This window comes from Schistocerca cancellata, chromosome 5, assembly GCF_023864275.1.
Source record: "Schistocerca cancellata isolate TAMUIC-IGC-003103 chromosome 5, iqSchCanc2.1, whole genome shotgun sequence".
NCBI lineage: Eukaryota > Metazoa > Arthropoda > Insecta > Orthoptera > Acrididae > Schistocerca > Schistocerca cancellata.
The window spans coordinates 790,205,386-790,224,500 of NC_064630.1; positions in this window are offsets into that span (position 1 = coordinate 790,205,386).

The window sequence follows — 19,115 nt, forward strand, 5'->3', positions numbered from 1 at the left end:
ATAGCGCACTCATATGCTACAGGCGCGAGATTTGAATAGACATCACCTTTCACACAGAGAAAGACGTCTACCAACTTTCTTCTACGTCGCACTACTCCTTCTTTGTATTGCGATTGTTTTTCCGTCAGTGTACCTCGTCCGACTCTGCAGTGGAGGGGTCGGCACTGCTGCCTGCCATGTGGTGGACCCGGGTTCGATTATCGCTACAGCCACCTCGTTTGGAGGACTGTAAAGGGGTGAACTCAGTCAGGAGAGAAGCTACTGGTCCCGTAAGCGCCTCCACGTCACGAAAACTGACAACGGCCGGAAGAGCGGTGTGCTGATCCCATTCCCATCCGTATTGCGTCCAGTAACGCCTCTGGTAGAAGATGATACAGTAGTCAGTTGATAACGACGGGCCGCCAAGGCCTGTGGACTGGGTTTAAGCCGGCCGGAATGGCCGAGCGGTTCTAGGTGCTTCAGTCTGGAACCGCGCGAACGCTACGATCGCAAGAAGATGATGCAGTAGTCAGTTGATAACGACGGGCCGCCAGGGCCTGTGGACTGGGTTTGAGCCGGCTGGAGTGGCCGAGCGGTTCTAGGCGCTTCAGTCCGGAACCGCGCGACCGCTACGGTCGCAGGTTCGAATCCTGCCTCGGGCATGGATGTGTGTGATGTCCTTAGGTTAGTTAGGTTTAAGTAGTTCTAACTTCTATGGGACTGATGACGTAAGCTGTTAAGTCCCATAGTGCTCAGAGCCATTTGAACCATTTGAACTGGGTTTGAGTCCCAAGTTTAGCACATCAATTAAATCTGGAATTTATCTTATTTCATACGCAGCTCAACTATGTTTTCTCGATGTAAGAGTTACTGTAAAATTTACGACAAAATAAAAATGTATCACTATGCGTGTCAATGGGACTCTCATAATTATAAGCTTTACTCTCGTCATTAATAGTACTCATTCGCTCTATTGTACCATAAACGTCGATGGTGGCCCGGTTTCAGAAAGTTTTACAATAAATAAGAGATAATAGTTTCTGGTTGTGCGTAAGAGCGTCATGATGACTCCTATTACTGGCATCTTACATAGGTGTTTAAGTAAGCAACTAAAACAGTACTCTGCATGTAGAACAAGAGAGTACGTGTTATGGGACAATTCGACACACCAAACTACACTTTTCATAAACTTCACCAAATGATGTTGCGTATTTCCCATGGACTTCAGCGAACAGCAGTACATCTCAACTCAACCGCGGAATACACTCGCCTTCTGGGCGCTATAAGTAATTTGCATTGCACGCATCTACTTTAGAAGGCAAAAGGAATTGTGATACATTGAAAAGAAAATACCGCGTGACGGACGGAACAATGACATACAAAGCAGCTCCTCAAAGGCACACAGTGTACTCTTCCTAAAAGAGTACCTTAATTTTTCAAATAAATTTCTGAGAAGGGTGTACGTTTGGGGCAAAGCACTGCACAGAGGTGAATCGTGGACCGTGGGAAAACTTTGGTTGGAGACGTGGAGATTCAGGTAGACGTTGAAAACTAAATGATTATAGATGGTAAGAAGTGATCAGGTCCTCCACAGGACAGGAAAAGATAGAAAAATGCAGAAAACAAGGACAAAGAGATACAGGGTGATAGGAAATGCGTTAAGACATCAGGCCTAAACGTCCATGAAAATAGAGGGTGTCGTGGAGGGTAAAAGCTGTAGGGTAAGATTGAGACTGGAATACATCCAACAAATACAGGGTTATTACAAATGATTGAAGCGATTTCACAGCTCTACAATAACTTTATTGTTTGAGATATTTTCACAATGCTTTGCACACACATACAAAAACTCAAAATGTTTTTTAGGCATTCACAAATATTCGATACGTGCCCCTTTAGTGATTCGGCAGACATCAAGCCGATAATCAAGTCCCTCCCACACTCGGCGCTCACTGCAGGCCGACCCGTTGATTTCCCATTACAGAGGCATCCAGAAGCTTTAAACTGCGCATACCATCGCCGAATGGAGTTAGCAGTTGGTGGATCTTTGTTGAACTTCGTCCTGAAGTGTCGTTGGACTGTTATCACTGACTGATGTGAGTGCATTTCAAGCACGACATACGCTTTCTCGGCTCCTGTCGCCATTTTGTCTCACTGCGCTCTCGAGCGCTCTGTAGGCAGAAACCTGAAGTGCGGCTTCAGCCGAACAAAACTTTATGAGTGTTTCTACATATCTGTAGTGTGTCGTGACCATATGTCAATGAATGGAGCTACAGTGAATTTATGAAATCGCTTCAATCATTTGTAATAGCCCTGTAATTAACGAAGTTGTTTGTGAAGTGTTGGCAGAAGAGCCAACACTGTGTTGCTAGAGGAGGCCGAAATGCACGCGTTTAATTACACGCTGACTGGCGTGAGGTCTGGAACAGTTAAGGGCATTAATAGTAGCAAATAAAGTACGAAGTTGATATAATACTTAACTTTAATCCACAATTGGTGTACATCGCTCTTGACGGTACATGTTATAATCTCAATATCAAATGCTATGGCGCCTTGCTAGGTCGTAGCAAATGTAGCTGAAGGCTATGCTAACTATCGTCTCGGCAAATGAGAGCGTAGTTGTCAGTGATCCATCTCTGGCTATGTCGGCTGTACAACTGGGGCGAGTGCTAGTAAGTGTCTCTAGACCTGCCGTGTGGCGGCTCTCGGTCGGCAATCACTGACAGTGGCGACACGCGGCCGATTTAAAAGCGACCACCTAGCAAGTGTGGTGTCTGGCGGTGACACCACAGTTGGGATGTGCTACTCTGAGATGAACAGAATGGATGGCACAAGAGGAAAATGTGGCGGCTCTCGTTTTAGTAACAAACTAAGTAGAAGGGAGAGTGAAATACCTTAAATACTAGCTTAACTGATTCCACTGAGTTGAGTGGTGCGATGGTAAAGTAGTGGTAGCTCAAACAATGGAAAACCCACGATGGAATGTAATACTATTCTACATCTACATCTACATCCATACTCCGCAAGCCACCTGACGGTCTGTGGCGGAGGGTACCTTGAGTACCTCTATCGGTTCTCCCAACTATTCCAGTCTCGTATTGTTCGTGGAAAGAAGGATTGTCGGTATGCTTCTGTGTGGACTCTAATCTCTCTGATTTTATCCTCATGGTCTCTTCGCGAGATATACGTAGGAGGGAGCAATATACTGCTTGACTCATCGGTGTAGGTATGTTCTCGAAACTTCAACAAAAGCCCGTAACCGAGCGAGGTGGCGCAGTGGTTAGACACTGGACTCGCATTCGGGAGGACGACGGTTCAATCCCGCGTCCTGCCATCCTGATTTAGGTTTTCCGTGATTTCCCTAAATCGCTCCAGGTAAATACCGGGATGGTTCCTTCGAAAGGGCACAGCCGACTTCCTTTCCCGTCCTTACCTAATACGATGAGACCGATGACCTCGCTGTCTGGTCTCCTTCCCAAAACAACCCAACCCAACAAAAGCCCGTACCGAGCTACTGAACGTCTCTCCTGCAGATTCTTCCACTGGAGTTTATCTATCATCTCCGTAACGCTATCCCGATTGCTAAATGATCCTGTAACGAAGTGCGCTGCTCTCTGTTGGATGTTATCCATCTCTTCTATCGATCCTATCTTGTACGGATACCTCACTGCTGAGCAGTATTCAAGCAGTGGGCGAACAAGCGTACTGTAACCTACTTCCTTTGTTTTCGGATTGCATTTCCCTAGGATTCTTCCAATGAATCTCAGTGTGGCATCTGCCTTAACGATGATCCATTTTATATGATCATTCCATTTTAAATCACTCCAAATGCCTACTCCCAGATAATTTATGGAATTAACAGCTTCCAGTGGCTGACCTGCTAATTTGTAGCTAAATGATAAGAGATCTATCTTTCTATGTATTCGCAGCACATTACACTTGTCTACATTGAGATTCAATTGCCATTCCCTGCACCATGCGTCAATTCGCTGCAGATCCTCCTGCATTTCAGTACAACTTTACAATGTTACAACCTCTCGATATACCACAGCATCATCGGCAAAAAGCCTCAGTGAACTTCCGATGTCATCCACAAGATCATATATGTATATTGTGAATAGCAACGGTCCTACGACACTCCCCTGCGGCACACCTGAAATCACTCTTACTTCGAAAGACTTCTCTCCATTGAGAATGACATGCTGCGTTCTGTTATCTAGGAACTTGAAACGTCCCTTTAGAACAATTATACACGAATGTGCTAAACTGACACACAATATTCTTTTAGCGCAACGCAATCTGACTTTCAAAAATCCCTACAAAAGAATGGCCCTGACTAACATTAACCTATACCTTTCACAAATCACTTACCTCACAAAAATCTTCGTTACTCAAGCTACAGCAATACAGCGAGCGCCACTGCTGCCAGCTACATAACAGATTCAAACTACGGAAGGCACTAACTACTGATAGGCATAATTAGCAAATGAAAGATTTTGATAGAGAACAAACAATGTATTTACCTTAATAATCATAATATATATAGCAGTTCATAACATCCATTTTTACAAATTTCAAAACTCCGCCATTTCTCTCCCCATATCCATCACTGCTGGCGGCTCCAACTGCGCAACGCTACGCGCTGTTCACATCCAGCTGCACAACACCACAATGGCTGACAACAATGCAAACTAGCCACAGACTGCACACAACACAGCCAGTGATTTTCATACAGAGCGCTACGTAACGTTGCCAATAAGAAAATATAAACAGCCTACTTACAAACTCTTCAACACAATCACACAATTGGTCCGATAGTCCATATGCTCTTACTTTGTTCATTAAACGACTGTGAGGAACTGTATCGAACGCCTTGCGGAAGTCAATAAACACGGCATCTACCTGTGAACCCGTGTCTATGGCCCTCTGAGTCTCGTGGACGAATAGCGCGAGCTAGGTTTCACGCGACCGTCTTTTTCGAAACCCATGCTGATTCCTACAGAGTAGATCTCTAGTCTCCAGAAAAGTCATTACACTCGAACATAATACGTGTTCCAAAATTCTACAACTCATCGACGTTAGAGATATAGGTCTATAGTTCTGCACATCTTTTCCACGTCCCTTCTTGAAAACGGGGATGACCTGTGCCCTTTTCCAATTCTTTGGAACGCTACGCTCTTCTAGAGACCTACGGTACACTGTTGCAAGAAGGGGGGCAAGTTCTTTCGCGTACTCTATGTAAAATCGAACTGGTATCCCATCAGGTCCAGAGGCCTTTCCTCTTGTGAGCAATTTTAATTGTTTCTCTATCCCTCTGTCGTCTATTTCGATATCTACCATTTTGTCATCTGTGCGACAATCTAGAGAAGGAACTACAGTGCAGTCTTCCTCTGTTTAACTACTTTGGAAAAAGATATTTAGTATTTCGGCCTTTTGTCTGTCATCCTCTGTTTCAGTACCACTTTGGTTACAGAGTGTCTGGACATTTTGTTTTGATCCACCTACCGCTTTGACATAAGACCAAAATTTCTTAGGATTTTCTGCCAAGTTAGTACACAGAATTTTATTTCGAATTCATTGAACGCCTCTCGCACAGCCCCCTCACACTACATTTCGCTTCGCGCAATTTTTGTTTGTCTGCAAGGATTTGGCTATGTTCATGTTTGCTGTGAAGTTCCCTTTGCTTCCGCAGCAGTTTTCTAACTCGGTGGTTGTACCACGGTGGCTCTTTTCCATCTCTTACGATCTTGCTTGGCACATACTCATCTAACGCATATTGTACGATGGTTTTGAACTTTGTCCACTGATCCTCAACACTATCTGTACTTGAGACAAAACTTTTGTGTTGAGCCGTTAGGTACTCTGTAATCTGCTTTTTGTCACTTTTTATAAACAGAAAAATTTTCCTACCGTTTTTAATATTTCTATTTACGGCTGAAATAATCGATGCAGTAACCGCTTTATGATCGCTGATTCCCAGTTCTGCGTTAACTGTATCAAATAGTTCGGGTCTGTTTGTCACCAGAAGATGTAATATGTTATCGCCACGAGTCAGTTCTCTGTTTAACTGCTTAAGGCAGTTTTCAGGTAAAGCACTTAAAAAAATTTCATTGGATTCTTTGTCCTTGCCACCCGTTATGAACGTTTGAGTCTCCCAGTCTATATCCGGCAAATTAAAATCTCCACCAAGAACTATAACATGGTGGGCAAATCTACTCGAAATATTTTCCCAATTATCCTTCAGGTGCTCAGCCACAAAAGCTGCTGAGCCAGGGGGCCTATAGAGACATCCAATTACCATGTCTGAGCCTGCTTTAACCGTGTACTTCACCCATATTATTTAACAATTAGGATCTCCGTCAATTTCCTTCGATACTACTGCACTTATCGCTATAAACACGCTTCCCCCTTCACTGTCCAGCCTGTCTCTGCGGTATACATTCAAATCTGAGTTTAGGATTTCATTACTGTTTACGTCTGGTTTCAGCCAACTTTCTGTCCCTAGTACTATATGGGCATTGTGACCGTTTATTAACGAGAGCAGTTCTGGGACCTTTCTATAGACGCTCCTGCAGTTTACTATTAGCACATTAATATTGTTATTCCCTGTTGCATTTTGCCTACTCCTACCTTGCCGCGTCTCAGGAGGCGTCTTGTCAGGCCTAGGGAGGGAATTTTCTAACCTAAAAAACTCACATGTGCACTCCACACGTACTCCGCTACCCTTGTAGCCGTTTCCGGCGTGTAGTGCACGGCTGACCTATTCAGGGGGAACCTACATTTCTCCACCCGATAGCGGAGGTCGAGAAATTTGCACCCCAGATCTCCGCAGAATCGTCTGAGCCTCTGGTTTAAGCCTTCTACTCGGCTCCAAACCAGAGGACCGCGATCGGTTCTGGGAACGATACTACAAATAGTTAGCTCTGATTCCACCCCGCGAGCGAGGCTTTCCGCCTTCACCAATTCCGCCAGCCCCTGTACGAACTGAGGATGACGTCTGAACCCAGGCGGCAGGAGTCATTGGTGCCGACATGAGCAACAACTTGTAGTCGGGTGCACCCAGTGCTCTCTATCGTCGCCGGCAGGGCCTCCTCCACATCTCGGATGAGACCCCCCGGCAAGCAGACAGAATGAACACTATCCTTCTTCCCCGACCTTCCCGCTATTTCCCTAAGGGGCTCCATCACCCACCTAACGTTGGAGCTCCCAATAACTAATAGACCCCTCCCCCCGTGTGCCTGCTCGGACCTTGCTGAAGGAGCAGCCACATGTCTACTCACAGGCAGAGCGGGCGATGCCACACGGCCAGCCTCCTCATTGACCCTCCGCCTTGTGCACCGCGAACGCCGCTGAACCTGCCACTCCTCTTGGGGAGAGGGTGGCCCAACCGCGCCCGGTACCCATGAAGATGCCTCGACAGCAGGGATAGTGGGTGAAGCATGTAACACCTGGGGTGTACCATGCGACGCACCGGACTCCCAACTGCCGCTACACTCCGAGGTAGCAGCCTGAAGACGGCTGACCGCGGCCATCAACACGTTCAGCTGTTTGCGAACAGTGGCCAGCTCCTCCTGCGTCCGTACACAGCAGTCATACATCCTATCCATCCTAAGAAATCAGTTTACTGTAGAGAGTTAAACAACATTTAACTAGATTGCTAATTCAATAAAGGCGGCTGATAGTTGACAAAACTGTGGTTGCTAGACACTTCTTGTAGAAAACAATGAAAATAGCACTACTGGGCTCTGGGCTGTATTGAAAACAAACACTAGCACCACTGGCACCACGGTTGACCAAAGGGACTCTGACTGTATTCAAAACAAACACGAAATCTATGGAACACTCTTACTAGCACTCGACGATTAAAGCTGCCTAAAAGCAAAAACACACGGACGAAGAAGTGACAAGTAAGAAAAATACAGTTAATACTTAAAATAACGTAGCTCGCTGCACAGCAGACGTGGAGCAGACTGCAGTTACGACGACACTGACACTACTGGCATTATGGCTGACTAAAGGGACTCTGACTGTATTCAAAACAAATACTAAATCTATGCAACACTATTACTAGCACTCGACAATTAAAGCTTCCTAAAAGCAAAAACACACGGAAGAAGAAGTGACAAGTAAGAAAAATACAGTTAATACTTAAATTAACGTAGCTCGCTGCGCAGCAGACGTGATGCAGACGGCAGTTACGACGACACTATGAGAAGGATGGTTGCTACCCACAATATAGCGGAGATGCTTAGTCTCAGATAGGCACAACAAAAAGGTTTTCACAGTTAAAGTTTTCAGCCATCGGCCTTTGAAAGCAATACACACACACACACACACACACACACACACACACACACACACACACACACACGCACGCACGCACTCAAACGCAACTTGCACACACGACTACAGTGTCAGGCAACTGAAACCACACTGCGAGCAGCTGGATCAGTGCATGATGGAAATGGCGACTACATGGGGTGAGGAGTAGGCTGGGGTGGGGATAGGGACAGATAGTTTGGTAGAGGTGGCGGACAGTGGAGTGCTGCGGGGTAGACAGAGGGCATGGTGAAGGGTGGGGTATGTAGGGGAAAAGGAGAGAAATAAGAAGTCTGGGTATGGTAGTGGAATGACATGAGAGAGGTAGGATTGGAGAGTACAGTGACTAATGGAGATTGAGGCCAGGAGGGCTAAGGAAACGTAGAACATATTGCAGGAAAAAGTTATTGACATGAAGGATATCGTGTTTGCCAGCGTGTTCAGCAACAGGGTGGTCCACTTGTTTCTTCACCCCTGTTTGTCTGCATTCATGTGGACAGACAGCTTGTTGGTTGTCGTGCCTGCATGAAATGCAGCACAGTGGTTGGAGCTTAGCTTGTAGATCACAAGTAGCCCTTCATTTGGTAGGACAGGTGATGTTAGGGACTGGACTGGAGTAGGTGGTGGTGGAAGGATGTATGGGACAGGTCTTACATCTTGGTCTACTGTAGGGGTATGAGCCATGAGGTAAGGAAATGGAAGCAAGGGTTGTATAAGTATGGATAGGTATATTCTGTATGTTCCTTGGATCGCAGAATACAGATGTGGGAGGGGTGGGAAGGATGGTGGGAAAGACACTTCTTATTTCAGGTCACAGCGAGAGGTAATTGAAAACTTGGCAGAAGGTGTAATTCAGTTACTACAGTCTCGGGTGGTAGTGAGTTACCAGGCCAGATGGTGGGACATTCGGAGGTGGTGGGAGACTGGGAAGATAAGGTATGGAACACTTGTTTTTGTGCAAGGTTGGGAGGATAATTACGGTCAGTGAAGGCATCAGTGAGACCCTTGGTATATTCCAAGAGTGACTGCTCATCACTGGAGATGCTACGAGGACGGGTGGCTAGGCTGTATGTAGGGGACTTCGTGGTATGGAATGCGTGGCAGCTGTTGAAGTCGAGGTATGACTGGTAGTTAGTAGGTTTCATATGGACAAAGGTACTATTGTAGCCATCTCAACATCTAGGAAGGTGGCTTGTTGGGTTGAGTAGGACAAGGTGAAGGAAAAATGGGAGAAGTTGTTGAGGTTCCAGAGGAATGTGGATAGGGTATCCCCAGCTTCGATCCAGATTTCAAAGATGTCATCAATGAATCTCAACCAGTGAGGGGATTAGGATCCTGGCTTTTAGGAAGGATTCCTCTAGATGTCCCACGAATAGGTTGGCATAGGATAGTGCCATGCAGGTGCCCATAGCAGTACCCCAAATTTGTTAGTAGTTAATGCCTTCAAGGGAGAAGTAATTATGGGTGCAATACCACTTCGACAGCTGCCACGAAATCCCTTCAGTAAAGCCTAGCCACCTGTGGTCGTCGCATCTGCAGTGCTGCGTAGTCACTTTCGAAGTACACTGAGGCTCTTACTGGTTCAAATGGCTCTGAGCACTATGCGACCTAACTTCTGTGGTCATCATTCGCCTAGAACTTAGAACTAATTAAACCTAACTAACCTAAGGACATCACACACATCCATGTCCGAGGCAGGATTCGAACCTGCGACCGTAGCGGTCACTCGGTTCCAGACTGTAGCGCCTAGAACCGCACGGCCACTCCGGCCGGCGGGCTCTTACTGACGCCTTCACTGACAGTAATTATCCTCCCTAACCTTGTACAAAACTAAATCTCCCGTGCCTTATCTTTCCAGTCTCCCACCACTTCCCAATATCCGTTTGTCTGGCCACAGAGGAGCATTCCTCTCGTAACTCAGTACCACCCTGGATGGGAGCAACTGAATTACATTCTCCACCACGGTTGCAATTACCTCTCGCAATGCCCTGGAATGAGTAATGTGCTGCCCACTATCTATTCCACACCTGCCACAGTCGTTTTGCGCTGTCCACCGAACCTACACAACACACTCATCCATCCTTACACAAGCTCTGCTCATAATCGTTTATCTCATGACATACCCCTGCAGTAGCCAGACTTTATTCATATTTATAGTATTTGGAGGTCAGTTCCCCATGATTCTCAAGAAACTCGAAAAAATCACCTTTCAGAATATATATTATTCGCCAGGGTATTTGAATATTAAACTTATGTAGCACTCTAACGAAGTCATTGATATATTGGATGATTTTAGAAATGAAAATGGAGTAGTCCAGTAGGTAGTAAGTGAGTCTAGTTAACTGTGAAGTTGGTGATTTGAGTCTTGCTACTAGCACGTTTCATTTTTATTGTTTTTATTTTTGTATAAACACTACATATATTTTAATATGGATATTTTAAATAACAAAAATCGAATCAGTGATTTTTAGTAAAAGTAACATCCTTTCAGTTTTATTTGCCGTTGTCCTGAAAATATACATTATTAAGAATTCATAGTTAGTTAAAACGTAGTAGGAAAATGAGAAATATGGAGTAGAGTCCACCTGTGTAGCTGGGTGGTGACATGCTCGTCTCCCATGCAAGTGGGCCTGCATTCGATTCCCTGCCAGGTTGGAGATTTTCTCCGCTCGTGGACTGGGTGTTGTGTTGTCCTCATCATCAATTCATCCTCATCACTGGCACACAACTTGCCCAATGTGGCGTCGACTGGAATGAGTCTTGCACTCAGTGGCTAATCTTCCCCGCATGAGGCCTGCTGGCCAACAATGCCATATGTTAATTTCCATATCAACTAGAGAAGAAAATACTTTTATTTATTGATAGAAACTAAACAGTAATATTGATGTTTATACTTTTCTCAGTGAGCTATATGGCATTTCGTATGTTAACTTCAAATTTTAAATTATTTTTACATATTGTTATCAATTAAAACTGGAACATGTCATTTTAAGGGATAATATAATTAAGCATTTTTTAACAATTTCATTTTTAAATAAATATAGAAATTAAATGGAAGGAAACAAACTTTGGTACTAGCAAGACTCTAAACCAGGGTTTGTTCAGTTAGCAGACTCATACACTACAGACATTTTGTCTGCAAACAAACTGTTTACTAAAATTTCACTTGGTTCAAAAAATTGTTTCGTTTCACAATTTCATTTCTGTAATTAAAAATCTCTGTTTATAGTGCAATTAGGCAAAAAGAAGTTTAAATAAGATATATCAAGGAGATGCATGTTTCAAACGATAATTTCCTCACCCTAGTATTTTTGTATTAAACGTCATTCATTCTAATAATTACTTTATCATTCATGTTATTCTCGAATGCCGACGATTTCCTTAAAATCTTTACGTTTTTATACTTGATACCTAATACAGTTCGGAAATACTCTAATCCTGGAAGGAGATTTATTTCTGTATTGTCGAGAGTTTCGTCATGCTGGTTTAGGAAACTGAGGTACTGACACTTACAATGATACAAGTATAAGTCTCACGGTGTAGGAATAGTTCCACTTCATTTAGTAGAAGTTATTTTGTTATTCTCTATCATAACTTTAAAAAAAATACGTTCAGTAGCAAGCTACATGTACAGGCCTGTATAAAGCAAGCGGTGGGACGATAGAGCACTGAGGGCACATATGCTATCTAACGGCAGCAGGCTAAAGTAAGGCAGCTTGCCACTGTAAAATGCTGTCACTAGCCTGCGAAGTACACAACCAATATTCTGGAACTGTGTTTTAAACGTATAGCCATAAATAATGTTTTTTTTTTCTTAATCTGTCTACATTGTTAAGTAAATCTTAGATTTAGAAGTAGTATTAACCTTTGTAATTAAAGCTGTACCAAGTCATGGCTTTAGGCTTAAGTAGAAATCTGGAGAGACTTCCCGCAGATGGGTAAGGTGGGAGAAACGTTGGAACAGAAAGTTCCAGAGCAACTCGCTTTGTGAGTCGGGAGAGTAGTAAAGTTGTGTGTGGTGCAATGCCCACGTACTGTATTGCGTGGTGACCAAAGGGAGGACAATCATTGTTAACTGTCTTGAATGAAGAGCAAATTATTGTCATACAAAATTCTGCAGCATTAAGTAGCTGTTTGTCAACCCGGCAGAAGTGGCAATGGTATTACGAGTGCCATTTGTTAGTGGTTTTCTGTGAAGGAGGCAGTTATTACATTGTGGCAGTACCCTCTGTACTGGCCAAATATTACAGTTGGATTTACTACTTTGAAGCCACTGTGTAAAAGTTGGTAAACAATCCATCGGTAATAACATCTTATCAGACGCCGCAAAACGTTGCCCAACACCACTATGGTCAAGTTCAGTATATTCTATTTTTCATATTGACAGACATATTGTAAAAGTCATGATTCGTCGTCCTCTCGTAAAAGTTAATGATACAGGGTACTTATAAATAGTGGAAAAATCTAATTTTTTATGGCTTTATTAAATTCTCTAGTCTTTCCATATTACATTGATATTTACATTATAGGGTTTCTAATGAAAGATTACCTCTATATACCAAACTTTAAGGATATGGCCATGTATGCTTCTACAACCCCCTTTATCTCTCTTATAGAAATTAATGTTTATGGTGATACCCTGTTAACAAAAGTGTAGTGTTGTGGACATGTGCAAAAGACTAACGGTGCTAGAGTGAGGTAGCTATGAAGAGAAATGAGAGTGAAGTTGCTGTCTGATGGAAAATATCTGTTTGGTCGAGGCAGATTGACATAAACTGAAACTGCATCAGAGTTATTATAAACTGGCCATTAGATGAATTGCACGTCTGAATGATGTTACAGCAATGAGGAAATCTGTATGGGCCACTTACTTTCAAAATTTGTCCACAGATGACCACCCTGTTCGCGGACGTTGCCCTAAAGGAGCTGATTCTTTGTGTGCTTACCAAACAGCAAACGAAAGTGGTCAATTATACCATCATAATCATTCTCTTCCTGAGCCTATAATGAAACAAATAAAGCTAATTTTTAGTGACCTGAGTGACCCTGTTTTTCTTAGTAAATATCTTCATGGGGGCACTCAGAATAAAAATGAAAGCTTCAACCATTTCCTGTGGTAAAGATTTCCCACATATGTTTTTGTAGAAATAAATACATTAGAAGTTGGTGTACTGGATGGAGGGATACGTTTCAGTGATGGAGTGATAGGAAGGGTGAAAATTATGAGAAGCTTAGGCATAAAATGTGGCTCTAATATGGAAGATCAATTGCTTGCGTGTGACAGACAGTTGGTGCATGAAGCTGAAAGAAACACGAAATGCTAAAAGGAAATGCTTTGAGGAAGCTTAAAGGTGAAGTAATGTTGCAGGATGAAGACTATGCTGCATGGATGTCCTGAGGTCCAGTTTAATAGGACTCATATCTTCATTTGCAATTTTATGCAAGTTGTATTTTTCATAATTCAGGTACAAATATTTCATAAAGTTGATAAAGCATCGCTCTAATGTTTTTCTCTAACTTGCAATAGTACTTATGTAGTGCCCTAAAACATATTTTAGAATCAACTAAATATAGAAAAGTAACCATTTTATTGGGAAAATTTATAAAAATTTGTGATATTTATTATCCTTTTAATATACGTAATAGTTTTAATTAAACAGGTCTAGTACTTTACCCATGATGTCATTCATATCTGGAAAAAAATTCTCTCTCCTTTAACTGTATAACATTGGACTAAATGGTACCTCAATTTCAGGAAGCATTTTTGAAAAAATGCATCAGTTTCTTCGTAACTTTTAATAACACTAAGCAGGTTCAAAAATATTCAAAATACATCTAATTTGTATAGAAAGTGTGCTGCATTTACTGATATCAACAAAAATTCTATAAAACGTACACAATATAAACAGTGCCTAAAAGAAATAGGTGTTGATTTTACGTAATATTGAGCCTGTATCCTTAAGTAACACAAGTTGCAGCATTACATGAGTATTTCCACTATAGCCGGATCTACTTTGGGTCACGTGAGTGTATGGGAGACGAAACAAGTAATGACCCATGACGTCACATCAAATTGAGACTTTTGTATATATGTAATTAATTTCAATGTTATTGATTATTTATTGAGTAAAAATTTAATTATGTGCAATATTTAATACGTACTGAGTTTTAATGAGCTAGATATAAATATGTATCGACGTAGCTAATCACCTTGTGGCATTATGCAAGATATTTTATCTCTTTGTAAAAACCAAAAACTTCTGTGTTGCTCGAGTGTGCGGTCAAGTAGTCGTCGAGTGAGGATATTCTGTAACTTTCATGAATGGGGATAGAATTGTTAATTAACAACCCGGAGTTGATTTAAAAAGTATTCTAGGAAACGACGGCCCGACTTCGTTGCAAACAAATCGCGCGAGAATATTCAGATGTCGGCGCGGAGTTTAAGATACTCGCCTGGATATCGGGAGTTGTCGTCGCAAGTATGATTAAGTAACATTAACTGCAATTTACGGATATTAGCTTGATAATAACTAGCAAAGACTTATATGAATGGGATAGTAATCGTCTTGATGCTTAAAGCAAGGGAGAAACGATTTACTGTCGGGATACGATAAATATTGGCCCTCAGCACTATGGGACTTAACATCTGAGGTCATCAGTCCCCTAGAACTTAGAACTACTTCAACCTAACTAACCTAAGGACATCACAAACATCCATTCCTGAGGCAGGATTCGAACCTGCGACCGTAGCAGTCGCGCGGCTCCGGACTGAAGCGTCAATAACCGCACGGCCACCGCGGCCGGCACGACAAATATTAATCATATCATAGTCGGCTTGTTGATACGTTGCTTAGCAACTCATAAACGGACAGTGATAGAATTACTGAAACGATCTTTTAAGTATCAATAACGACTACACACGCATCAGAAACCATTTGATCTAACTGTGAGTGACTCCTGGATTGGATGATTTTTTTTTCTTTCATTGAATTGTTATTAATAAACTTCTTTCGAGGTTGAAATTTCATCCTTGGTGTAGCGCTCATTCAGTTTAGTAGAACGATAGATAGTACTAGCTAAGCTATTATTTATAGTTTTAAGAGAAATGAGATCACATACCAGTTTTTTTTTTTTTTTTTTTTTTTTTTTTGAAAAATGTTCTTAACTCAGTCTTCTCAAACCAGAGGCACGAGTGACGCTCCCACACAGCACTATGATATCGTGAACCACCACACACATGTGCTCCCTCCTCACTACATTTCTGTATTGAAAATCCTGAGATATAGAAGCGGTACGAAGAAGGAAGGAAGAAGAGGAAAGATCAGCGAAAAGAACGGAGTAAAGAGTGAAGGGGACGTCAAAAAGTGTTTAAAAGGGACAAGCTTAATCACTGGGTTGTTATTTCAGCTGATGTTTAGTGTATCCTTTCCAAGTACTGTGATATTTAAACAGCAATATTTTCAGATCAAGAACAGGTTATATGTAGGAATATATAAAGTGCTAAAAATTATTATTGCCTTATTAAGCAAACACCGGATTATGTACAAATTACCGGCTATTTTATTACATTGACAAGCATAATGATAGGAGCTATATAACAGACAGCAAAAGGTGTTGTGTAAATTTCCATTATTACAGAGAAAGGTTATTGCTGTTTTGTTCAGAACATGTTCAAGTACTATCAGTTCAAAAATTCTCCACGTTGAAAATCATCAGGAAACATCAGCGTAAAACTCATTTTCAGTTTGTGGGCAATTCTGTGTAAGGATAATCTTAAAAAAAGATGTTTATTAGTTACAAAAATTAGAAATAACACCACCACAGTCAGCCGGGGTGGCCGAGCGGTTCTAGGCGCTACAGTCTGGAACCGCATGACCGCTACGGTTGCAGGTTCGAATCCTGCCTCGGGCATGGCTGTGTGTGGTGTCCGTAGCTTAGTTAGGTTTAAGTAGTTCTAAGTTCTATGGGACTGATGACCTTAGAAGTTAAGTCCCATAGTGCTCAGAGCCATTTGAACCATTTTTTGAACACCACCACAGCAACTACGTATCCTCAGTGCTTCGGAGGATCTCTTCGCTCAACATTCCAGTATTGTGTTACATAAAAGTGTCTCAAATTTCTAACAGATTTATTCTCTACAGATCAAAGATTCTTTTGCTGCGGTAACGAAAATAATACATTCGTAGGTTCCATACTGCCATATGCAGGGTATGTACCGAACTCAAAGTGATTACGACTTATACAGAGGGGTCAAAAAATGTATGTACTGTTCAAAGGTCCATGACTTGCAAACTAATTGATAGAGTTGTCGCATTTTTCGTGAAATTGTAGCTTAAAACCCAACTTAAGGATATCACTGTAGGTGTTCGAAATGGTCACCATTAACATCCACACACAAACGAGGCCGCCGAACTGTAGCATAAATTACAGATTGCAACGTGTTCAGTTGGATACTTGCACATGAATGTACGATGGATTCTCGAAGTTCATCCAATGTGCATAGCCTTTGTCGATAAACGACGTCCTTTAGTGGTCCCCACAGGTAAAAGTCCAGAGGAGTTTGGTCTGGGGCACATGGTGGATGCTCCACAGCACCTCTACGGCCTATCCGTCTTCCTGGTAGATTTTCGTCGAGATACGCTCTAACACGATTCTGGTAGTGGGCTGGGGCGCCACCTTGTTGAAAGTAAACACTTCCGTCTCTATACAAGTCTCGGATGGCAGGTAAAATGGATGTCTGAAGTTTCTGAAGGTACAGCTCACCGGTAACTGTGCCGTCAAAGAAGAATGGCCCAATCAAGCGCTGGTAAGACAAACCACACCACACATTTACTCCCGGCAATTTCACGGCTTTGTCTACATGGATGTTCGGATTTTCGGCGGCCAAGTAGATGCAGTTGTGGCGATTTACTGTACCATTGAGTTTGAGCTGTGCCTCATCAGACCACACTATCATCTCTGCAAACTCATCATCGTTGCGCACCATGATATTAAACCACTCGCAGTACTCCGTTCTACGATCTGGCTCGTCCATTGAGTGTAGCAATCGTGGGCTGCAGCACTTCCACTCTGCTGCCTTCAAAATTCACCGAACACTTGAGCGACCCACTCCAGTTTCGCGGGCGCACTGTCTCACAAGCTTCTGTGGTGAGCGAGTGAACTGTTGTAACACACGACGGCAGTTAGCTGGACTTGTTACTGTTACAGGCCGTCCAGATCGTTGTTTGTGTACATCTTTAACACAGCCTTCGGCTCCAAATTTGGCTCGAATGCGACGAATCGTTATACGTGACGGTGGCTCTGTTTGATACTCATTTCGTCATTGCCATTGAACCTCATTAATGTTTTCGTACTTAAAATACCACTTGAAAACTGACTTTCTTTCATCGAATGTAAGCCTTGCACCAGCCATGTTTACTCGAGTAACTAGGTGCAAGTAAGAACAAGACACTGACTATCTGGCGACTGGCTTCTGACAAAACAAAACAACGCAATACTACGCTTTTGTGCCGATTGGCGGCACTACAAACTATTACACAACCAAAGATGAGAAAACTCCGTCAATCAGATTGCCAGTTATGGTCTTTTAACCAGTGGATACATTTTTTTTTGGACCGCTCTGTATTGTGTGCTCTCCTCCCCCTTGTATGCATCTCACGTTACTATATCCGTTCCCATTGTTCAAAATTAAAGCCTTAGCTCGACCGTGCTTCATGCAACTAGTGAAGTCAGCACTGAAGTGCTCCTGCACGCGATTGTCCGCCCATTATAATTACAAGTCCTACCACGGTCATTTATAAGCGAAAATTGATCCATATAAGGATATAGGTTGCTGGGGTATCGCTCACTGACTTTCAAATTTCGTAAATAGACTCTTGGAAATGGAAAAAAGAACACATTGACACCGGTGTGTCAGACCCACCATACTTGCTCCGGACACTGCGAGAGGGCTGTACAAGCAATGATCACACGCACGGCACAGCGGACACACCAGGAACCGCGGTGTTGGCCGTCGAATGGCGCTAGCTGCGCAGCATTTGTGCACCGCCGCCGTCAGTGTCAGCCAGTTTGCCGTGGCATACGGAGCTCCATCGCAGTCTTTAACACTGGTAGCATGCCGCGACAGCGTGGACGTGAACCGTATGTGCAGTTGACGGACTTTGAGCGAGGGCGTATAGTGGGCATGCGGGAGGCCGGGTGGACGTACCGCCGAATTGCTCAACACGTGGGGCGTGAGGTCTCCACAGTACATCGATGTTGTCGCCAGTGGTCGGCGGAAGGTGCACGTGCCCGTCGACCTGGGACCGGACCGCAGCGACGCACGGATGCACGCCAAGACCGTAGGATCCTACGCAGTGCCGTAGGGGACCGCACCGCCACTTCCCAGCAAATTAGGGACACTGTTGCTCCTGGGGTATCGGCGAGGACCATTCGCAACCGTCTCCATGAAGCTGGGCTACGGTCCCGCACACCGTTAGGCCGTCTTCCGCTCACGCCCCAACATCGTGCAGCCCGCCTCCAGTGGTGTCGCGACAGGCGTGAATGGAGGGACGAATGGAGACGTGTCGTCTTCAGCGATTAGAGTCGCTTCTGCCTTGGTGCCAATGATGGTCGTATGCGTGTTTGGCGCCGTGCAGGTGAGCGCCACAATCAGGACTGCATACGACCGAGGCACACAGGGCCAACACCCGGCATCATGGTGTGGGGAGCGATCTCCTACACTGGCCGTACACCACTGGTGATCGTCGAGAGGACACTGAATAGTGCACGGTACATCCAAACCGTCATCGAACCCATCGTTCTACCATTCCTAGATC